The 24,866-nt window shown below is 39.4% G+C and overlaps 1 long non-coding RNA gene across 3 annotated transcripts in view; it reads left to right on the top strand.

The window, feature by feature from the left end:
* The window catches only part of LOC136153953 (uncharacterized), a 123,355-nt gene that overhangs the window by 2,913 nt on the left and 95,576 nt on the right, over positions 1-24,866 (top strand). For 2 of the 3 annotated variants that reach the window (XR_010660463.1, XR_010660462.1), the window contains exons 1-2: positions 8,161-8,232; positions 8,846-8,978. The exons of the other annotated variant lie outside the window; for it this stretch is intronic. This is a non-coding gene — a long non-coding RNA (uncharacterized lncRNA). Of the gene's footprint in view, positions 1-8,160; positions 8,233-8,845; positions 8,979-24,866 lie in introns of those variants that run through there. 3 annotated transcript variants of the gene reach the window in all.

Raw genomic sequence — 24,866 nt, 5'->3', positions numbered from 1 at the left:
TGTGTTGTTCAGTTTCCCAGTTCTTGGAGATTTTCATGTTACCTTTCTATTCTTGATTTCTAGAATTTTATTCCATTATTGTCCGATAACACAATCTGTTTGGTTTCAGTTTTTTTTAATTATTAAGATTTGGTTCTTGACTCAGGACATAGTCTATCTTGCTGAATGTTCTGTGTGCATTTGAAAAGAATGTGCATTCTGCTGTTTTAGAGTGAACCACTCTATAAATGTCAATTAAATCTAGTTGGTTGATGGTGGTGTTCAGTTCATCTATGACTTTGCTGATTTTTTGCCTACTAATTCTATTAGTGAGAGAGGAATATTGACGATCCCAATTATAATTGTAGATTTGTCTATTTCCCTTTAAGTTCCTTCAGTTTTGCTTCATGTATTTTAAGACTGTTATTAGGTATAATATATATTTATAATTATTGTATCTTCCTGGTGAATTGACTGCCCCTCTTTATCCCTGGTAACTATCTTTGTTTTCAAGTTGACAATTGTCTGATAATATAATCAATAGATTCTCCTGCTTTCTTACATGGTGTGTTTTTATTCATCGTTTTACCTCTTACACTACCTATGTCACTATATTTGAAGTGAGTTCTTGTAGCCAACATATAGTTGGAACATTATTTGTGTTTCTCTTTATTGTTTTTTAAATCCATTCTGACAAATCTAGTTCATTTAATTATGTATTTAAGTCATTGACAATTAATTATTGGTGGTATGTTTTGATTTAGATCTACCACTATTTTTCATGTTTTGTTGGTCCTTTCTGTTTTTCTTTACCCTGTTTCCCCTTTCTTGCTTTCCTCTGGCTTATCTGAATGCCTTGGAGTACTTCATTTTAATGTTTTTTGCTCTGATTTTGAATATCTGTCTTTGTATAACATTTTTTGTGGTTGCTCTGTAGATTATAAGCTACCTACTTAACTTTTCACAGTCTATTCAGAATCAGTATATTACCACTTGATATGTAGAAACCTCACCTTAATAGGTTCCTGTTACCACCTCCTTTGTAGTATATTTGCCTTATGTATTATATATACATTGAAAGGTACATAGATTTCTACTATAGCTACTTTATTGAAAACTCCATCAGTCAGTGTTATATTTTGCTGTGGTTTTTCCACTACTTACCATGCTTTTAGAAACCCACTCAGTGGCGTCTTCATATTCACTTCCTCCCTAGATCTCTGTGAATCCCAAATTCAGGGAGGAGGCTGTGGGAATAAAAAATTACCATCTATAGTGTTTTCAAATATGTAATTATAGTATAATTTAAAAGTAATATATAGGTCATTATTCATACAAATGGCCAGTTGCATATGAAAAGTTGCTTAATATCACTAATTATTAGAGAAATGCAGATCAAAACTACAATGAGGTATTACACAGTGTTTAGAATGGCCATCATTAAAAATTCCACAAATAACAAATGCTGAAGAGGGTGTGAAGAAAAGGGAACCCTCCTACACTGTGGGTGGGAATGTAAATTGGTGCAGTCAAGAGGGAAAGTAATACGGAAGTTCCTTGTAGTTGTTGTTCAGTCACTAAGTCATGTTTGACTCTTTGCAACCCCATGAACTGCAGCATGTCAGGCTTCCCTGTCCTTCACTGTCTCCCAGAGTTTGCTCAAACTCATGTCCATTGAGTCTGTGATGCCATCCAACCATCTCCTCTGTCGCCCCCTTCTCCTGCCCTCAATGTTTCCCAGCATCAGGGTCTTTTCCAATGACTTGGCTCTTTTCATCAGGTGGCCAAAGTATTGGAGTTTCAGCTTCAGCATCAGTCCTTCTAATGAATATTCAGAGTTGATTTCCTTTAGGATTGACTGGTTTGATTTCACTGCTGTCCAAGGGACTCCCAAGAGTTCTCCAGCACCACAATTCAAAAGCATCAATTCTTCAGTGCTCAGCCCTCTTTATGGTCCAACTTTTACATCTGTACATGACTAGTGAAAAAAACCATAGCTTTGAATATATAGACCTTTGTCAACAAAGTGATGTCTCTGCTAGTTAATATGCTGTCTAGGTTGGTCATAGCTTTTCTAACAAGGAGCAAACGTCTTTCAATTTCATGGCTGCAGTCACTGTTCACAGTGATTTGGGAGCCCAAGAAAATAAAGTCTGTCACTCTTTCCATTGTTTCCCCATCTATTTGCCATGAAGTAATGGGACTGGATGCCATGATCTTCATTTTTCGAATGTTGAGTTTTAAGCCAGCCTTTTCACTCTCTTCTTTCACCTTCATCAGGAGGCTCTCTTGTTCCTTATCACTTTCTGCCATTAGAGTGGTATCATCTGCATGTCCGAGGTTGTTGATAGTTCTCACAGCAATCTTGATTCCTGCTTGAGCTTAATCCAGCCTGGCATTTCACATGATGTATTCTGCATAGAAGTTAAATAAGCAAGGTGACAACATACAGCCTTTTTGTACTCCTTTCCCAATCTGGAACCAGTCCATTGTTCCATGTCTGGTTCTATTGCTTCTTGCCCTGCGTACAGGTTTCTCAGGAGTTGGGTAAGGTGGTCTGGTACTCCCATATCTAAGAATTTTCCACATTTTGTTATGATCCACACTGTCAAAGGCTTTAGCCAATGAGGCAGATTTTTTTAAATTCCCTTGCTATTTCTATGATCCAACAGATATTGCCAATTTGATCTCTGGTTCCTCTGCCTTTTCTAAATCCAGCCTGCACATCTGGATGTTCTTGGTTCACATACTACTGAAGCCTAGCTTGAAAGATTTGGAGCATTACCTTGCTAGCATGTGAAATAAGTGCAACTGTGTGGTAGTTTGAACATTATTTGGCAATGTCTTTCTTTGGGATTGGAATGAAAATTGACCTTTTCCAGTCCTGTGGTCACTGCTGAGTTTTCCAAATTTGCTGACATACTGGAAGTTCCTTAGAAAACTAAAAACAGAGTTTCCATGTGATTCAGCAATTCCACTTCTGGGCATATATCTTGAAAAAAACTCTAATTTGAAAAGATACATGCATCCCAATATTCATAGCAGCACATTTTACAGTAGCCAAGACATGGTACCAACCTAAACATCATATATCATTTATATATATAAAAACATCATGTTTATATATATATATATATATATATATATATATATATATATATAAAATAGAATGCTGTTTGGCCATAAAAAAGGATAAAATAATGCCATTTGCAGCAACATGGATGGACCAAATGATTATGATACTGAGTAAAGTAAGTCAGAAAGAGAAAGGCAAATGTCATAGGATATCACCTATATGTGGAATCTAAAATATATAAGTGACCTTATTTACAGAACAGAAACACACTCATAGACACAGAAGATGCACTTACAGTTACCAAAGGAGAAAAGGGGAGCAGGGAGGGATAAATTATGAGTTTGGGATTAGCACATACACACTAACATCTATAAAATAGATAAACAACACAGTCCTACTGTATAACACAGGGAACTATATTCAGTATCCTGTAATAAACCATAATGAAAAAGACTATTAAAAAGGATATATGTACATATATGTATAACTGAATCACTTTGTTCTATACTAGAAACTAACATATTTTAAATCAATTATACTTCAATGCAAAAGTAATATAAATCATTATTAACCAATGGAGCAATACCTTGGGCAGCACTGAATGCCAGTGTCAAGAGAAAAAATGGCATTTAGAGCCCTGGTAGCTTCAGAATATAATGGGAAAAGTTTTAGGGTTATTTCAAGTTCAAGTACTGTGCAGGCATTCAAAGCAGTTTCCCTGGTTTACTTCACCTCTCCTAACTTCTTACCCTTATCTGAAGTATAGGATTAAACAGGTAACTGAATAAGTGTTAAGTTGAAAGGAAATACAATTTAGAGTACCACTTGTCTACATTAATTTTGTAAATATTAATTTCCTTTAATCTCCATATCATCTTTCAAAGGGGAGACATCTGTTGCTAATTCACATAATCCCAATACTCTATTCTCTTGACCCCAAGGGCAGGATTCCATCGCTTTCATCATCATCAATCATCATTACCATCATCAACACCAACAGCAACAAGAGTGTTGTTGAATGAGTACCTATGGGGAATTTTAAATGACCTGTCCTTAACTCCCGATGGCCTATCACCTACATAAGAGGTCACTGTGTATATGCAGTGTTTGTCAATCTTCTTTCATTGTCAGGAGACTTTTCAGACTTTTTTTTTTTGCCTAATCACCTCTAATCCCACTCACCAGAAGAATGTGAAATTTTTAATATTCCATATGTAGTTGATCTGTTTGTGTACTGTGGCTGTGGTCTTTTGGAGGTTCACAAACCATTGTGGGTTGTTTTGTTTTTTGGTCTGCACCACACAGCTTGTGGGATTTTAGTTCCCTGACCAGGTATGGAACCCAGGCCCTCAGGAGCAAGGGTGCAGAGTCCTAACCACTGGACTGCCAAGGAATCCCCCCCACCCAGATCATTGTAATATCTATCAAACCTGACCCTCAAGAACCCATCTTCAATCCCTTGGGCATGGTGTCACCTGTTGAGAATGAGAATCTGGAAGTTCACAGCTCATGTACCTTTGAAGCCTGACTTGGAGAATTTTGAACATTACTAAGGTGTGAGATGAGTACAATTGTATAGTAACTTGAGCATTCTTTGGTATTGCCTTTCTTTGGGATTGGAATGAAAACTGACCTTTTCCAGTCCTGTGTCCACTGTTGAGTTTTCCCAATTTGCTGGCATATTGAGTACAGCACTTTCACAGCATCATCTTTTAGGATTTGAAATAGCTCAACTGGAATTCCATCACCTCCACTAGCTTTGTTCATAGTGATGCTTCCTAAGACCCACTCAAATTCTCATTCCAGGATGGTTGGCTCTAGGTGGATGATCATTCCATCATGATTATCTGGGCTGTGAAGATCTTTTTTGTAAAAGATACACAGATAGTTCTTCTGTGTATTTTTGCTACCTCTTCTTAATATCTTCTGCTTCTGTTAGGTCCATACCATTTCTGTCCTTTATTGTGCCCATCTTTGCATGAGATGTTCCCTTGGTATCTCTGATTTTCTTGAAGAGATCTCTAGTCTTTCCCATTCTATTGTTTTCCTCTATTTTTTTGCACTGATCACTGAAGAAGGGTTTCTTATCTCTCCTTGCTATTCTTTGGAAGTCTACATTCAGATGGGAATATCTTTCCTTTTCTCCTTTGCCTTTTGCTTCTCGTCTTTTCACAGCTATTTGTAAGGTCTCCTCAGACAGCTATTTTGCTTTTTTGCATTTCTTTCTCTTGGGGATGGTCTTGATCCCTGTCTCCTGTACAATGCCACGAACCTCCATCCGTAGTTCTTCAGGCACTCTGTCTATCAGATCTAATCCATTGAATCTATTTGTCACTTCCACTGTATAATCCTAAGGAATTTGATTTACATCATACCTGAATGGGTTTTCCCTGCTTTCTTCAGTTTAAGTCTTAATTTGGCAATAAGGAGTTCATGATCTGAGCCACAGTCAGCTGCCAGTCTTGTTTTTGCTGAAGCTTTGTTTAGAGCTTTCCCATCTTCAGCTGCAAAGAATATGATCAATCTGATTTCGGTATTGACCATCAGGTGATGTCCACGTGTGGAGACTTCTCTTGTGTTGGTGGAAGAGGGTCATTGCTATGACCAGCACGTTCTCTTGGGAAAACTCTATTAGCCTTTGCCCTGCTTCATTCTGTACTCCAAGGCCAATAATGTATGGCAATGTCCACTTACCCTTCATTCTACCAGCGTCAGTCATTAACAGCTTTCTTCTTTACTTCCAAATGTGATCTCTTCATTTTTCCCTGGCAGGTCTCAGTGAAGAGTCACCTCAGAAGGTCTATTCTTAGACTTATAGGTTCACGTGCTCCTTTGCTACGGTTGCCAGATTTAGCAAGTAAACACACAGGATGCCCAGTTGTACTTGAACTTCAGATGAAGAAATATTTTCTTGCAATGAATTTACACTAAGAATATTTGTTGTTTATTTTAAATTCAAATTTAAATGGTTTAAATATAATCCAGTAACCCTACACACGGAGTGATCTGGAGGACAACCAAGACGCTTCTATCAACAGCCCCAGCTGATTCCCCAGCAGAAGCCAGTATCAGTGCTCATCCATGTGAATGAGCTTTCTTGGATGTTTTAGCCTAGTGGAGCCTCCAGCTGACAACAGCCACAGGTGAGACTCCACGTGGAGCAGAAAATCACCCAGCTGAACCCAGTCAACCCACAGTATCCTGAGAGATGAAAATATGGCTATTGTTTTGGTGGTGTTTGTCAAACAGAAATGGATATCTGAGCCATATGGTGATTCCTCTTTTTCTACAGTTTGTAAGCATTGGATAAGACAGGGATTTGCTGACCTGTGGAGGTTTGGTAGGATTTCATAATTTTGGCTATAGTCTGTGTGTGGGTTTATATGTGGGGATAGGTTTTGAACATTTCCTCAATTCCTTTTTGGATTCCCAGGATAAAATTTCATGATGTATGATTTTCATCATATTCTTGGAATTTCAGAAATTTTTTCCAATCCCGTTGCCCAGACAAGGCTTTGCTGCAGCCATGTTTGTGAAGGGAATAAGAGAGTATTGCTGCAAACTGCTCCCTGAGATGTATAGAAGGCCATATCCTCAGAAGATGGCTTTGTGAGTACACAGTCAGAACAAGCAGAGTTTACCCATTTTGAGAAGAGTTTCTCAAAGAAGGTGTCCTGAAACGTTTTCTCCTGCTACAAGGATAGACTTGCAAGGAAGCCACTCTTCTTGAGTACACATAGGATGCCTTCACTAGAACGCAGAGAGATATGCATTGCAATCCTGGTTCTTTCTGACTGTCCAGATGCATCACTGCAGGGTGGATAAATCTGTGCAGTTCTGGGGTTCATGAATACGAAGCCCACTTGCCTTGTGTGAAATCTTAGGCACATTCTACAGTATCAGCTTTATAAGGAACAAAGTTGATGTATTTTTCTCCTTAATTTTCATATTTCTTAATTGGTTTGGAGTCAAGATGTGGAAGAATGTATTTCCAGGGCCTCTTAAAAACTCAACCAAATTGGAGCAAAACCGTAGGAATAGTTTGGGAGTCAGTGAGACAGAAAAGAGGCGAAGAGCTGTGGATCTGTTCAAAGACCCACTCCTGAGGGCAGAGCAAACATGTGCTCTATAAGAGCAGCTTGCTTCAAGAGTTTGATGGGAGAGGGCCTCTGCTGTGCAACTTGTTTGTTCATCCAACCTCACTAATCACAGAAATGATTCTCTAGGTAGAGGAGTGAGTGTATATAGAGAGGCCTCGTGGGTTTGGTCATGTCTGTTCCTCCACGTAGGAGATAAAATATCAGGAATGGAGGATAAAAATTCCCCAGGAAAAACCAATGTATGCTTTAAATGACTTAGTTTTCTGCCTATTAAATGTTTTAGGTTTGACTCCCTGAAATGACTCAGATTTCTTCATTGACATTTTTCTGTATGTATCTAGATCATTCAGTCATGTAGTCAGACAGTTTATTCCTTTGCAGATGGGTAACTGCTTAGTATGGACTGTGATTGTATACGTTAAGTTCACGCTCAGAGGGAGGGCTAACTCATCTCCCCAGAACCTTAGGATATTTCTCTGGGTCTCCATGTTCTAATAATACGTCCCCGGTGGTGGTTTAATTGCTAGGTCGTGTCCGACTCTTGTGACCCCATTGTCTGTAGCCTGCCAGGCTCCTCTTTCCATAGGATTTCCCAGGTTAGAACACTGGAGTGGGTTTCCTTCTCCGGGGGATCTTCCTGACCTAGGGATCAAAACCCTCCACCCCTCCCCTACATTGCAGGCAGATTCTTTCACCGCTGAGCCACCAGGGAAGCCCCCTACTGTCCCTTTAAGGCAAATGCAATTCCTGACCACAAGCACAGAATCTGTCCCACCATACTGGACAGAAGATTTTTGCTAGTTTGCCGGGGTCCCAATCTAGTGGCTCTAATGAGTATGTTTCCTCAGTTGCAGCCTGAAGAGCTGAGGTGTTTTACTTTAAGCCAAACACAAGGGGGTGCAGGAGGGTGGGAAGGTGTTGGTACTTAAGATGGTGGAGGATCTGCCTGCTCCTGGCGGTTGCTATAGAAACGTGACGTCAACGAGGCGGCGACCATGACGATATTTTAATGGCGACAGAAGCCCCTGGAGAGGAGAGCAGGTTTCGGCCTTAGGTGTTTGGAACGGAGTTGGGAGAGTGAGTTCCTGCCGTGGGCGCTGGACCCCCCTGGGGTGTGGGGAGACAAAGTTATCCACACTCAAGTGGCCGCTTTCCCGCTTTGGGTCTCGGTGGCCCGCTGTCTCGTAGGTAAAGCACTGGGGTCCCGCCCGGCCCCAGTGAGTGCGGTGTCCTGCTCCAGGGGCGTCCTGGAGCTACTTTCCTCCTAATGCAGGAGCGCGGGAGGTGAGACAGGTAGCGACCCTCTCTGAGCCTCAACTTTCCCCTCTGTAAAATGGGGGTAAGAATGCTTTCCCCACAGAATCGCTGAGAACATTCAGTGCTAACACAGGAGTAAGCCGATGGCCCTGTGGTTATTGCGGGATCATGAACGTCTGTATGAATTCAGGCCACTTCTTATTACTTTTTCACCTTGTTGTTAAGGGATAGATGAGAAAAGGAGAAGAAAAAGGCCATGGTGCGAAGCTCATTGTAACATCCGGTTGTTACGATCACTACCTGGTTGTTTCAGTGGCATTGTAACTACACAGTGACTAGCATGGTGTGGGGCACAGTTACTCTGATAAACCGTGGTGATTGCTGGATGTGTCTCTCCCTGTGCAACCCTCATGCCAGTGGCCTTTCTCATCAGGTGTCTGAAGGAGACAGGTTCTGAGGATCAGTGTTCTGTTGACTGATGGAGCTTCTACTCCATGTTCAAGGGCAGCAGTCCTCAGGAGACCCCAACACTTCACATCTTCAGTTGGATATGACGCCTGATTCAAGTGAGTTCATAGATCTGACAAAAGCACGTTGTGGGATATCTCTGTAAGGTTCACAAACTAGCCTAAAAGTAGCTACTTTGATGTCATCATGGGAATGAGTTTGGCAGGTGGGATTTCATTCCATCGGCTGCTACATGCTTTTTAGTAACTCTTGAGGACAATCTGAGAGAAGACTTTTTTCCTTTGTGATGAAAAGCAATGGATTGTTCAATTGGGAAGGCAATTTATCTCAAACATTCATTTGTAATAAATATAGTTAAATAAGTAAACATACCTTATAAATAATGATAATCAGTGATTCCCTTGTGTCTCTCAGATGGATATGCAAATATGCAGTTGTTAGATCTTCCTAACAATTTGACATTGTAATGTAGATTGTTCCCTGTTGTAAATAGGTTTTAGTCCCTTTTATAATGACATGTGTATTTTTAGAAATACAGACAATTTCCAAGTGCTGGTTTAAAATGTCAGCCATAGAATTTATTATTTAAAAGCAAGCAGTTTTGCTTTAGAGTTTGTCCTAACAAAATGATACTCAGCCACATTGCCTGAAAGAACCAGTTCTGTTAAATATCATTATGATTTCCCTGGGATGTAATATTTTTATTTCTATACCTCAGAAAGAAATGAACATCAACTTATCCTAAATATTTGGGTATATTTTATTGCATATGATTATTTTGGTTATATGGAGCATGCCCCATTTGATAAGATATATATATATATCATATAAATATATATAAGATATATTTGATAAGATGTGTTAATACCACAAGAGCACAACTGTAGGAAGTTTTCACCTGATTAATTGCATCAGAGAATTATGAATATATAAATATATTTCAAATATTTTACTGAGGTATGGTCAACATACAATAATACTGTGGATATTTAAAATATATGCTCTAAGTTTTGATATATATATGCGCCTGTGAATCTAATACTACAGTCAAGATAATGAACATATCTATCATCTCAATAGGCTTCCTTGTGCTCCTTGGTAATATGCCCATCAAGTTCTCCTTTGCCTCTCTACTTCAACCTACCTCATTCATAGGCATCCAGTGACTTTTGTCACTATAGATTAGTTTCCCTTTTGTGTAATGTCGAACTGTCCCATTATTTGGATATATGACAATTTGTTGTCCATTCACCTGTTAATGGATATTTGGGTTGTTTCCAATTTGGGGCTCTTGGAAATAAACCTTCTATGAACATTTGTATATAATTCTTTCCTGGGACATATATTTTCTCTTTCTATGTAAGTACTTACAAGCGCAATGGTTGGTAAAATTGGTAGTTGTAAAATTAACTATCTAAGAAACTGCTAAACTTTTTTCCTAAGTAGTCAGAGCATTTTTCATTGCCACCAGCAGTGTATGAGATATGAGGGTTCCATCTGCCACAACCTTGCCAATATTTGGTATGGTCATTCTTTTTAATTTTCGACTTTCTCAGAGGGGTGTAGTGATATCTCATAGTTTTCATTTATATTTTCCTAATGACTAATGATGATGAGCATCTTTTCATGTACTTGTTTGACAGGTGTTTATCTTAGGTGAAGTATCTGTTCAAATCTTTTGTCCACTTATTTATTAAAGTGTCTGTTTTCTACTGATCTTTGTGAGATTTTTAATTCTGGATGGCAGATCTGCAAATTACAAATATTTTCTCTCATTCATTCAATGGCTTGTCTTTTTATTCTCTCAACAGTGTTCTTAGAAGAACATAAGTTTGAATTTTGTGGAAATTCAGTGCATCAATTTGTTCATTTATGGTCTGATTTTGCTTTTGATGTCATATCTAAGAAATCTTTACCAAACCTAAGGGCACAAGAATTTTCTACTGTATTTTTCTAGAGTCTTAGAATAGTTTTAGCTTTTAAGTTCATGTCAGGGATTCTTTTTGAGTTAACTTTTCTAGGTAGTGCATTATATGGATCAAAGTTCACATTCAGATGCTCACTCGTGTCCTGCGACCCTGATGGACCATAGCTTGCCAGGCTTTTCTGCCCATGGGATTTCCCAGGCAAGAATACTGGAGTGGGATGCCATTTCCTCCTTCAGGGAATCTTCTCTACCCAGGGATCAAACCTGCATCTCTTGCATTTCCTGCATTGGCAGGTGGATTCTTCACCACTAGTGCCACCTGGGAAGCCCCATCGATCACAGTCTATATTTGTGCATATGGCTATCCAATTGTCCAGTTCCATTTGTTGAATAGACTCCTTTTTCCACTGAATTGCCTTTGTGACTTTGTTGAAAATCAGTTGTCCATATATGTGTGGGTCTATTTCTGGAATTTTAATTTTGTTCCTTTGATATACATTCCTACCTTCATCCCACTACTACAGTGCCTTGATTACTATAGATTTATGAGTTTTGAAATAAGAAAGTGCTTATCCTGCAACATTTTCCTTCTTTTCAAAGTTGCTTTTTGTAGACTAAGGCCTTTGCATTTTCAATGACTTTTTAGAATAATCTCATCAATTTCTTTTTTAAAAAAAAAGAACACTTGGGTTTTTATTAGGATTGCAAGGAATCTCAGTTTGGGAAAAATAGACATCACAATACTGAGTCCTCTGACCATGGAGGAGGATATATCCCTTCGTTTATTTAGGCCTGCTTTAATTTTTCTCAGCCTGTTTTACAGTGTTCAGAGTTTAGGCCTTGCACATTTGTGGATGCAGATGTACACTATAGATTATCTTTATGTAGTTCATACTTTTTGATGATATTGTCATGTCATGTCATTATCATATGTCATGTCATTGTCATATTACAATTTCCAGGTAATTATATTTTCACTGAACGTGTCAGTAGCTGACTATTGCTGGGAAATCTTTGTGGTTTAAAGCACAGGTTACTCTAGGATGGAAAAGATACTTGAGTTTTAATACCTATATTAGTCAGAGTTCTGAAAGAGAACCAATGGGATGTATATATAGAGAGATTTATTTTAAGGAAGTGACTTATTAGTTTGTGGAGTCTGGTGGGGGAAGCCGGCAAGCTGGAGACTCAGGAAAGACTTTTAGTTGGAATCTGGAGGGTAGCCTGCTGGTGAGTCATGAGAAGCTGATGATGGAGATAAAGTCCAAAGGAAGGAATTCCCTGGCAATCCAGGGGTTAGGACTCCACACTTTCACTGCTGAGGGCCTATGTTCAATCCCTGGTCAGGGAACTAAGATCTCACAAGCCATGTGGTGGCATGGCCAAAAAGAAGAAGAAGAAAATCCAAAAGAGCTTAATTGTGAACCCATGTGGAAATGCAATCTGTGGTTGCAGATGGGGAGGGAGGACCAGTGTATTTTTCAATAATTACATTAAAAGACACACCAGCTATCAGAGACCTCTGTATGGCAGACTTTAAGTTAATAGTACACTGATGTCAGATGTGTAGGTCAGGATTTTTCCAAGGGTGGTCCATAGACAACTTCATCAAAACTGTCCGGGGTGCCTGTTGAAACAGCCAATTTCTGGGCTCACCTTGGGTCTGCTGTATCTAAAATAGGGAGGTGGATTGGGAAGGTGTGTATGTGTTGAATAATTTCTCCTGTTGGTTGTGATATCATCCAAGTTTGAAAAGCACTGCTGTGGCTTTGCAAGAAGATGGTGTTAAAAAAATAAACTCAAAATGGATTAAAGATCTAAATGTAAGACCAGAAACTATAAAACTCCTAGAGGAGAACATAGGCAAAACACTCTCCGACATAAATCTCAGCGGGGTCCTCTATGACCCACCTCCCAGAATATTGGAAATAAAAGCAAAAATAAACAAATGGGACCTAATGAAACTTAAAAGCTTCTGCACTACAAAGGGAACTATAAGTAAGGTGAAAAGACAGCCCTCAGATTGGGAGAAAATAATAGCAAATGAAGCAACAGACAAAGGATTAATCTCAAAAATATACAAGCAACTCCTGAAGCTCAATTCCAGAAAAATAAATGACCCAATCAAAAAATGGGCCAAAGAACTAAACAGACATTTCTCCAAAGAAGACACACAGATGGCTAACAAACACATGAAAAGATGCTCAACATCACTCACTATTAGAGAAATGCAAATCAAAACCACAATGAGGTACCATTACACGCCAGTCAGGATGGCTGCTATCCAAAAGTCTACAAGCAATAAATGCTGGAGAGGGTGTGGAGAAAAGGGAACCCTCTTAGACTGTTGGTGGGAATGCAAACTAGTACAGCCACTATGGAAAACAGTGTGGAGATTTCTTAAAAAACTGGAAATAGAACTGCCATATGACCCAGCAATACCACTTCTGGGCATACACACCGAGGAAACCAGATCTGAAAGAGACACGTGCACCCCAATGTTCATCGCAGCACTGTTTACAATAGCCAGGACATTGAAGCAGCCTAGATGCCCATCAGCAGATGAATGGATAAGGAAGCTGTGGTACATATACACCATGGAATATTACTCAGCTGTTAAAAAGAATTCATTTGAATCAGTTCTAATGAGATGGATGAAACTGGAGCCCATTATACAGAGTGAAGTAAGCCAGAAAGATAAAGAACATTACAGCATACTAACACATATATATGGAATTTAGAAAGATGGTAATGATAACCCTATATGCAAAACAGAAAAAGAGACACAGAAGTACAGAACAGACTTTTGAACTCTGTTGGAGAAGGTGAGGGTGAGATGTTTCAAAAGAACAGCATGTATATTATCTATGGTGAAACAGATCACTAGCCCAGGTGAGATGCATGAGACGAGTGCTCGGGCCTGGTGCACTGGGAGGACTCAGAGGAGTCGGGTGGAAAGGGAGGTGGGAGGGGGGATCGGGATGGGGAATATATGTAACTCTATGGCTGATTCGTGTCAATGTATGTCAAAACCCACTGAAATGCTGTGAAGTAGTTGGCCTCCAACTAATAAAATAAAATTAAAAAAAAAAAAAAGGTGGTGTTAAAATTTTGAATCCTTTAATGTATAATTTTGGTGTCAATTTCTCCCTCATACAACTCAAATTTAAATATCTGCATTTGATCACGGTAGGTAGAAAAGTTCGACAAAGGTCCATATATTCAAAGCTATGATTTTTCCGATAGTCATGTACGGATGTGAGACAGCTGAGTGCTGAAGAATTGATGCTTTCTAACTGTGGTGCTGGATAAAACTCTTGAGAGTCCCTTGGACAGCAAAGAGATCAAACCAGTCAATCCTAAAGGAAAGTAACCCTGAATATTTATTGGAAAGACTGAAAGTTGAAGCTCCAATACTCTGGCCACCTGATGCAAAGAGCCGACTCATTGGAAAAGACCCTGATGCTGGGAAAGACTGAGGTCAGGAGGAGAAGGAGGCGACAGAGGATGAAGAATGTTGGATGTCATTTTCGACTCAATGGGCATGAATTTGAGCAAACTCTGGAGATAGTGAAGGACAGGGAAGCCTGGTGTGCTGCAGTCCATGGGGTCACAAAGAGTTGTACATGACTGAGTGACTGAACAACAACAAGGTTAAAAAGGGAATAATTCATTCTTTTCTATAATACTCACTCAGCATTTTATATGGGATGGACTGAAGTAGTTTCCCAAGGCTGCCATGACAAAATACCACAAGCTGGGTGGCTTAAACAATAGAAATGTATCGTCTCACAGTTCTGGAGGCGAGAAGCCTGAAATCAATGTGTTAAGAGGGCCATGAGCCCTCTGAAACCAGTTGGGGAATCTGTCTGAGCTTTTTCCTAGCTTCTGGTGGCAGTCTTTGCATTTCTTGGCTTGGCGCTGTATAACTCCAACCTCTGCTTGTATCATCACGTGATGTTATCCCTGTTCTGTCTTCATGCGGCTGTCTTATAAGGACACCAGTCACACTGTTTTAGGGACCACACTACTCCAGTATGACTTCATCTTAACTAACTACATCTGCAACAGCCATAGTTTCAAGTGAGGTTATTTTAGGAAACACTGGGAGTTAAGACTTCAACATATCTTTTTGGGGTGACATTTCAACCCATCATACTCACTGAAGTAGATCCTGGGGATGCAACACAGTGAATAAGAAAGGGCAATATGCCTAGAACTTTTACTCTAGTTTGAGAAACTGGCAATAAGCAGGAAAACAAATCAATAAACAGGGCCATTTTATATGGGAATAAATGCTTGCAACAAAATAAAATCCATTAGTAGAAAATTACAAGGACAGGGATTGTTGTAGACAGAGTTGTCAGTGAAGCTCTTTCTTAGGATGTAATATTCGAGTTGAGTCCAAATGACAAGCTTTATTAAAGACAAATGGAAACTTTATCAAAGTTTGCATGTCCTTATGAAAATTCTACCATTTATTGAGCTGATATTGTGTGCCTCATACCGTTCCAAGTATTTGCATGTATTAATTCAATTTATTATCAAAACAACAATTCATGATGTAAGGACGGTTGTTCTCCTTAGAGGAGGATACTGAGGCCCAGAGTGGTTCTTTCATTCTCTCACAGTTCAGAGAGAGCCAGCTATCCCAAGGTCTCTGCAGTAGAATTTTTAAAATTATGTAATTCCTCACTGTTTATCCTTGTAGAAACCAAAACACAAGGCAATATTTTCTGCCTTGAACTTCTTTCTTCTATGTCAGTTCTTTATAATTGCTGTTTTTCAGATGAGGCAGTTCAGTGGCTATGAGGTGAAGTAAAAGTGTTCGAATTCATACCATTTTAAACATTTATTTATTTATTATTGAAGTGTAATTGCTTTTACAGAATTTTGCTGTTTTCTGTCAAACCTCAACATGAATCAGCCATAGGTTTACATATGTCCCCTCTTGAACCACCCTCTCATCTCCCTCCCCACCCCACCCCTCTAGGTTGATCCAGAGCCCCTGTTTGATTTTCCTGAGCCATACAGCAAATTCCTGTTGGTTATCTATTTTACATATGGTAATGTAAGTTTCCATGTTACTCTTTCCATACATCTCACCCTCTCCTCCCCTCTCCCCATGCCCATAAATCTGTTCTCTATGTCTGTTTCTCCACTGTTGCCCTGTAAATAAATTCTTCAGTACCATCTTTCTAGATTCTGTATGTATGCATTAGAATATGATGTTTATCTCTTTCTGACTCACTTCACTCTGTATAATCGGTTCTAGATTCATCCACCTCATTAGAACTGAGTCAAATGTGTTCTTTTTTACGGCTGAGTAATATTCCATTGTGTATATGTACCACAACTTCTTTATCCATTCATTTGTTGATAGACATGTAGGTTGCTTCCTCGTTCTAGCTATTGTAAATAGTGCTGCCATGAACAATGGGATACATGTGTCTCTTTTAATTGTAGTTTCCTCAGTGTATATGCCTCGGAGTGGGATTGCTGGGTCATATGGTGGTTTTATCCCTAGTTTTTTAAGGAATCTCCATACCATCTTCCATAGTGGCTGTATCGATTTACATTCCCACCAACAGTGCAAGAGAGTTCCCTTTTCTCCACACCCTTTCCAGCATTTTTTGTTTGTAGACTTTTTGATGATGGCCATTCTGACTGGTGTGAGTTGATATCTCATTGTAGTTTTGATTTGCGTTTCTCTAACAATGAGCAATGTTGAGCATCTTTTCATGTGTTTGTTAGCCATCTGTACGTCTTCTTTGGAGAAATGTCTGTTTTGGTCTTTTTCCCACTTTTTAATTGGGTTGCTTGTTTTTCTGGTATTGAGTTGCATGAGTTGCTTGTATATTTTGGAAATGAATCCTTTGTCAGTTGTTTCATTTGCTATTATTTTCTCCCATTCTGAGGGTTGTCTTTTCGCCTTGCTTGTAGATTCCTTTGCTGTGCAAAAGCTTTTATGTCTAATCAGGTCCCACTTGCTTACTTTTATTTTTATTTCCACTACTCTAGGAGGTGGTCCTAGAGGATCTTGCTTTGATTTATGTCATCCAATGTTCTGCCTATGTTTACATCTAAGAGTTTTATAGTTTTTGGTCTTACATGTAGGATCCATTTTGATCCATTTTGAGTTTATCTTTGTGTATGGCATTCTTTTACATGTAACTGTCCAGTTTTCACAGCACCATTTGTTGAAGAGGTGTCTTTGCCCCATTGTATATTCTTGCCTCCTTTGTCAAAAATAAGGTACCCATAGGTGCATGGGTTTATTTCTGAACTTTCTATCTTGTTCCATTGGTCTATATTTCTGTTTTTGTGTCAGTACCATACTGTCTTGATGACTGTACCTTTGTAGTATAATCTGAAGTCAGGAAGGTTGATTCCTCCAGCTCCATTCTTCTTTCTCAAGACTGCTTTGGCTATTTGGAGTCTTTTGTCTTTCCATGTTTTATGAAATTTTTTGTTCTAGTTCTGTGAAAAACACCATTGGTAATTTGACAGGGATCACATTGAATCTGTAGATTGCATTTGGTAGTGTAGTCATTTTCACAATATTGATTCTTCCTGCCCAGGAACATGGAATGTCTCTCCATCTGTTTATGTCATCTTTGATTTCTTTCATTAATTTCTTATGATTTTCTGTGTACAGTTATTTTGTCTTCTTAGGTAAGTTTACTCCTAGGTATTTAATTCTTTTTGTTGCAATGGTGAATGGGATTGATTCCTTAATTTCTCTTTCTGATTTTTCACTGTTAGTATATAGAAATGCAAGTGATTTCTGTGTATTGATTTTGTATCCGGCAACTTTGCTAAATTCACTGATTAGTTTAGTTTTAGTTTAGTCTCTCAGTCGTGTCCTACTCTTTGCGACCCCATGGATTGTAGCCTACCAGGCTCCTCTGTCCTTGGAATTTTCCAGGCAAGAGTACTGGAGTGGGTTGCCATTTCCTTCTCCAGAGGATCTTCCTGACCCAGGGATCGAACCTAGGTCTCCCACATTGTAGGCAGACACTTAACTATCTGAGCCACCAGGGAAGTCTAATTCACTGATTAGATTTAGTCATTTTCTGATACTATCTTTAGGGTTTTCTATGTACTGTATCATGTCATCTGCAAACAGCGAGAGTTTTATGTCTTCTTTTCCAATCTGGATTCCTTTAATTTCTTTTTCTTCTCTGATTTCTGTAGCTAGGACTTCCAGAACTCTGTTGAATAACAGTGGTGAAAATGGACACCCTTGTCTTGATCCTGATCTTAGGGGGAATGCTTTCAGTTTTCCACCATTAAGCATAATGTTTGCTGTAGGCTTATCATATATGGCCTTTACTATGTTGAGGTAGGTTCCTTCTATGCCCATTTTTGCAGACTTTTAATCATAAATGGGTGCTGATTTTTGTCAAAGGCTTTTTCTGCATCTATTGAGATTATCATATGGTTTTTATCTTTCAATTTGATAATATGGTGTATCACATTGGTTAATTTGCGTATATTGAAGAATCCTTGCATCCCTGGATTAAACCCAACTTGATCATGGTGTATGAGCTTTTTGATGTATTGCTGAATTCTGTTTGCTAAAATTTTGGTGAGGATTTTTGCATCTGTGTTCATCAGCAGTATTGGCCTGTAGTTTTCTTTTGTGTTGTCTTTGTCTGGTTTTGGTATCAGGGTGATGGTGGCCTCATAGAATGAGGTTGGAAGTGTTCCTTCCTCTGCAACTTTTTGAAAGAGGTTTAGAAGGATAGGCATTAGCTCTTCTCTCAGTGTTTTATAGAATTCTCCTGTGAAGCCATCTGGTCCTGGGCTTTTGTTTTTTGGGAGATTCTTGATCACAGCTTCAATTTCAGTGCTTGTAATTGGCTTGTTCTATAATAATTTCTATTTCTTTCTGCTTAAGTCTTGGAAGATTGAACTTTTTAAAGAATCTTCCCATTTCTTCCAGGTTATCTATTTTATTGCCATATAGTTGTTCATGATAGTCTCTTATAATCCTTTGTATTTCTGCATTGTCTGTTGTAACTTCTCCTTTTTCATTTCTAATTTTGTTGATTAGATTCTCCTCTCTTTTTTTTCTTGATGAGTCTGGCTAAAGATTTGTTTATCTTCTGAAAGTACCAGCTTTTAGTTTTAGTAATCTTTACTACTCTTTCTTTCGTTTCTTTTTCATTTATTTCTGCTCAAATCTTTATGATTTCTTTCCTTCTACTAATTTTGTTTTTCTTTTCTGTTCTTTTTCCAGTTGTTTAGTGTAAAGTTAGATTGTCTATTTGATGTTTTTCTTCTTTCTTGAGGTAGGATTGTATTGCTATAAACTTCCCTCTTAGAACTGCTTTTGCTACATCCCATAGGTTTTGAGTTGTTGTGTTTTCATTGTCATTTGTTTCTAGAAATTTTTTTATTTCCCTTTTGATTTCTTCAGTAACCTGTTGTTTACTTAGAAATGTGTTGTTTAATCTCCATGTGTTTGTGTTTCTTACACTTCTTTTCTTGTAATTGATATCTAGTCTCATAGCATTGTAGTAAGAGAAGATGCTTGATACAATTTCGGCTTTCTTAAATTTACTGAGGTTTTATTTGTGACCCAAGATATGGTCTACCCTGGAGAATGTTCCATGTTCACTTGAGAAGAAGGTGTATTCGTCTGCATTTGGATGGAATGTCCTGAAGATATCAATGATATCCATCTCCTCTAATGTATCATTTAAGCCTTGTGTTTCCTTATTAATTTTATGTTTTGATGATCTGTCCATTGGTGTGAGTGGGGTGTTAAAGTCTCCTACTTACCTGTCTGTTAGTGTTTGTCTTATGTATTGAGTGCTCCTATGTTGGGAGCATAGCTGTTAACAATTGTTATGTCTTCCTCTTGGATTGATCCCTTGATCATTATGTAGTGTCCTTCCTTATCTCTTGTAATCTTTATTTTAAGGTCTATTTTGTCTGATATGAGCATTGCTACTCCAACTTTCTTTTGTTTCCCATTTGCATGGAATATATTTTTCCATCCTCTCACTTTCAATCCATATGTGTCTTCAGGTCTGAAGTGGGTTTCTTATAGACAGCATATATATAGGTCTTGCTTTTGTATCCATTCAACCAGCCTGTTTCTTTTTGTTGGAGCATTTAATTCATTTACATTTAAAGTAATTATTGATATACATGTTCCTATTGCCATTTTCTTAATTGTTTGGGGTTGGTTTTGTAGATCTATTTTCTTCTCTTCTATTTCTTGACTATGTAAGTCCCTTTAACATTTGTTGTAAAACTGGTTTGGTGGTTCTGAATTTGCTTAACTTTTGGTTGTCTGAGAAGCTTTTTATTTCTCCATCAGTTTTGAATGAGATCCTTGCCACTTACAGTAATCTTGGTTGTTGATTTTTCCCTTTCACTACTTTAAATATATTCTGCCATTCCCTTCTGGCCTGCAGAGTTTCTGCTGAAAGATCAGCTGTTAAGCATATGGGGTTTCCCTTGTATGTTACTTTTTGCTTTTCCCTTGCTGCTTTTAACATTTTTTCTTTCTGTTTAGTCTTTGTTAATTTGATTAATTTGTGTCTTGTTATGTTTTTCCTTGGCTTTATCCTGTATGGGACTCTTTGTGCCTCTTGCATTTGATTGACTATTTCCTTTTCCATTTGGGGAAAATTTTCAACTATAATCTCTTCAAAAATTTTCTCATACTCTTTCTTTTTCTCGGAACCCCATAGTTTGAATGCTGGTGCATTTGATATTGTCCCAGAGGTCTCTGAGACTGTCCACAGTTCTTTTCATTCTCTTAATTCTGCTCTTCAGAAGTTTTTTCCAACATTTTATCTTCCAGCTCACTGATTTGTTCTTTTGCTTCAGATATTCTGCTATTGATTCCTTCTAGAGCATTTTTAATTTCAGCAATTGTGTTGTTTGTCTCTGTATGTTTATTCTTTAATTCTTCTACATCTTTGTTAATTGATTCTTGCATTTTCTCCATTTTGTTTTCAAGATTTTTGATCATCTTTCCTATCACTATTCTGAATTGTTTTTCAGGTAGTTTGCCTATTTCCTCTTCATTTATTTGGACTTCTGTGTTTCTACTTTGTTTCTTCATTTGTGCAGTATTTCTCCGCCTTTTCAATATTTTTTTTAACTTATTGTGTTTGAGGTCTCCTTTTCCCAGGCTTCAAGGAAAGTTGAATTCTCTCCTTGAAGAAGGTTGAATTCTTTTTTTCTTTTGGTTTCTGCCCTCCTGAGGTTGGTCCAGTGGTGTGTGTGAGCTTCCTACAGGGTGAGCTTTGTGCTGAGTTTTTGTTTGTTTGTTTTTCCTCTGACGGGCAAGACAGTGAGGCAGTAATCCTGTCTGCTGATGACTGGGTTTGTATTTTTGTTTTGTTTGTTGTTTAGATGAGGCGTCCTGCCCAGAGTGCTACTGGTGGTTGGGGATGCTGGCTCTTGTATTCAAGTGGTTTTCGTTGTGTGAGTTCTCACTATCTGATACTCCCTACGGTTAGTTCTCTGGTAGTCTAGGGTCTTGGAGTCAGTGCTCTCACTGGAAAGGCTCAGGGCTTGATCTCTGATCAGGAACAAAGATTCCACACATGGTTTGTTATGGCATTAAGTGCAATTAAAACAAATATCCAAAAACGAGTGTCCAAAGATGAACCCCAGACAAATGGCAGTTACAAAATCAGGCAGTTCAGTTCAGTCGCTCAGTCATATGCAACTCTCTGTGATCCCATGGACTGCAGCACACCAGGCCTCCCTATCTATCACCAACTCTCAGAGTTACTCAAACTCATGTCTATTGAGTCCGTGATGCCATCTAACTATCTCATCTTCTGTTGTCCCCTTCTCCTCCCACCTTCTATCTTTCCCAGCATCAGGGTCTTTTCCAATGAGTCAATTCTTCACATCAGGTGGCCAAAGTATTGGAGTTTCAGCTTCAGCATCAGTCCTTCCAATGAGTATTTGGGACCAATTTCCTTTAGGATGGACTGGTTGCATCTCCTTGCTGTCCAAGGGACTCTCAAGAATCTTCTCCAACACCACAGTTCAAAAGCATCAATTCTTCTGCGCTCAGCTTTATTTATAGTCCAACTCTCACATCCATACACGAGTACTGGAAAACCACAGCCTTGACTAGATGGACCTTTGTCGTCAAAGTAATGTCTCTGCTTTTTCATATGCTGTCTAGGTTGCTCATAACTTTTCTTCCAAGGAGTGAGCGTCTTTTAATTTCATGGCAGAGGACATCAGGCACCCAGAAAAGCAGCCCATTGCCTTCGAAAGGAGGTAGGACAAAATATAAAAGATAAAAAGAGAGACAATAGAGTTAGGGACGGAGATCTGTCCTGGGAATGGAGCCTTAATAGAGGAAGTTTCCAAACACCAGGAAACCCTCTCACTGGCAGGTCTGGGGAAAGTTTTCAAATCTCAGAGGGCAACGTAACTGGGAGGAAAAATAAATAAAACCCACAGATTACATGCCTAAAAGCAACTCCCAGCAGAAAAGTACCCCAGACGCTCGCATGCGCCACCAGCAAGTGGGGGCGGAACGGAGAGAAGGGGGTGGCATTGCTTAGGGTATGGACTGGGCCTGAATGCCCTGAGGGCAGTCGGAGGGAGCTAACGTGAGACAGCAACTTAAACTGTGGGATAGCAAGAGAGAGGGAGAATTAACCTGGGAAAAGCCCTAAGCTAAGGCACTACCCGCCTGTTCCCAGAACAAAGGACTGAGCGAATACCAGAGAAGAGCTAGCCGGCTGTGGACTGGCCCATCCCCCGCTGGAGGCAGCAGGCAGAGGGGAGGAGAAAGGGGCGAATATCAGAGAAGAGTTAGCTGGCTGCTGACCAGCCCACCCCCCGCCGGAAGCAGGAGGCAGGGGAGAGGGGAAAGGGGCAAATTCGGCCCCAGAGACGGCATCCGCTATCAAACTGCAACAGGCTTCCAGTTTCTAACCTAAGACTTCCTGAGATTCTGGAGGATTGACATCTGCCAGGAGGGTCGCAGCCAGAGATCAGCTCCCCAGAAGAGACACAAGGCACACCAGACCGTCACACCCGGAAACTGAGGCTGGGACTATGGAGGGAATATGGCGCACTGTACCTGGGGAGAGTGTGCTTGTTAAGCTCCTGATTGCCTGACCAGCTTTGACAGGGAAGCCACAAAACGCAGGCCCAACTGAGTCTGGGCCTTTGTGGAGTACCTGAGAACCTGAACCTGAGCAGCTTAGGCCTGGGAAGTGCACACAACTCAGGACCCTCTCCTTGTAGAGCAGCCTGGAACCTGAGCAGTGTAGACGGGAAAAGCACACATACTGTGAGCAGGGGCAAGCCCAGTGTGGCTGGAACACTGCAAACACTCCCCACACATGCCAGTGATGTTTGTCTGCAGTTCCCCTCCCTCCCCACAGCACGACTGAACAAGCGAACCTAAACAAGAGACCACCTCTGCCACCTTGTGTCACGGCGGGAATTAGACACTGAAGAGACCTGCAAACAGAAGTCAAGTAAACAAAGGGAACCACTTTAGAAGTGACAGGTGCAACAGATTAAAGTCCCTGTAGTTAACACCAATTACACTGGAAGGGGCCTATAGATATTGAAAAGTGTAGGTTGGAACAAGGAGCTATCTGAAACTGAATCAAACCCACACTGCCTGCAACAGCTCCAGACAAATTCCAAGATATATTTTTACTATTATTTTTAATTAAAAAAACAAACTTTTTTCTCTTTCTTTTTTTTTTAAGTCCTCTATTACTCCTTAATTTTCATTTTTATAACCCACTATAACCTGGCAAAAAAAAAAAAGTCCCTATTTTTAAAGTGAACTTCATATATTTTTCTCAATTTTTTGTGTTTTTGTTTTTTAATATTGTATTTTTAAAATTCTAACATCTACTCTAGATTTTTAACCTTTGTTTTTCAGTATTCAGTATCAATTTTGGATATTTAAGAAGCCAACCTTCAGTACCCATTTTTACTCAGGAGTGTGATTACTGGTTTGATCACTCTCTTCCCCTTTTGACTCTCCTTTTTCTCCCCCAGATCACCTCTACTTCATCCCTCCCCCTTCTCAATTCAATTCTGTGAATCTCTGTGGGTGTTCTGGGCTGCAGAGAACACTTAGGGAACAGAGTACTGCCTAGATCTGTCTCTCTCCTCTTGAATCCCCCTTTTTCTCCTCCTGCTCACATCTATCTCCTTCCTCCCTCTCCTCTTCATGGAACTCTGTGAACCTCTCTGGGTGTCCCTCACTGTGGAGAATACTTTCACCATTAACCTAGAAGTTTTATTAGCAGTGCTGTATGGATGGAGAAGTCTTGAGGCTACTGGAAGAATAAGACTGAAATCCAGAGGCAAGAGGCTTAAGCCCAAAATTAGGGAACACCAGAGAACTCCTGACTACAGGGAACATTAAGTAATAAGAGATCATCCAATAAGCCTCCATACCTACACCGAAACCAACCACACCCAAGAGCCAATAAGTTCCAGAGCAAGACATACCACACAAATTCTCCAGCAACGCAGGAACATAGCCCTGAGCATCAAAATACAGGCTGCCCAAAGTCACACCAAACACATAGACTCATCTCAAAACTCACTACTGGACACTCCATTGCACTCCAGAGAGAAGAAATCCAGCTCCACCCACCAGAACACCGATGCAAGTTTCCCTAACCAGCAAACCTCGACAAGACAATCATCCAACCCCACCCATTGGGAGAAACCTCCACAATAAAAAGGAACCACAGACTACCAGAATACAGAAAGGCCACCCCAAACAGAGCAATCTAAATAAGATGAAAAGGCAGAGAAATACCCAGCAGGTAAAGGAACTTGAAAAATGCCCACCAACCCAAGAAAAAAGAGGAGGAGATAGGGAATCTACCTGAAAAAGAATTTAGAATAATGATAATAAAAATGATCCAAAATCTTGAAAACAAAAAAGAGTTACAGATAAATAGCCTGGAGACAAGGATTGAAAAGATGCAAGAAATGTTTAACAAGGACCTTGAAGAAATAAAAAAGAGTCAATTAAAAATGAATAATGCAATAAATGAGATCAAAAACACTCTGGAGG

Source organism: Muntiacus reevesi, chromosome X (genome assembly GCF_963930625.1).
Source record: "Muntiacus reevesi chromosome X, mMunRee1.1, whole genome shotgun sequence".
NCBI classification, from domain to species: domain Eukaryota; kingdom Metazoa; phylum Chordata; class Mammalia; order Artiodactyla; family Cervidae; genus Muntiacus; species Muntiacus reevesi.
Note: the sequence above shows the minus strand (reverse complement) of the source record. Positions and strands in the feature narration are given on the sequence as shown.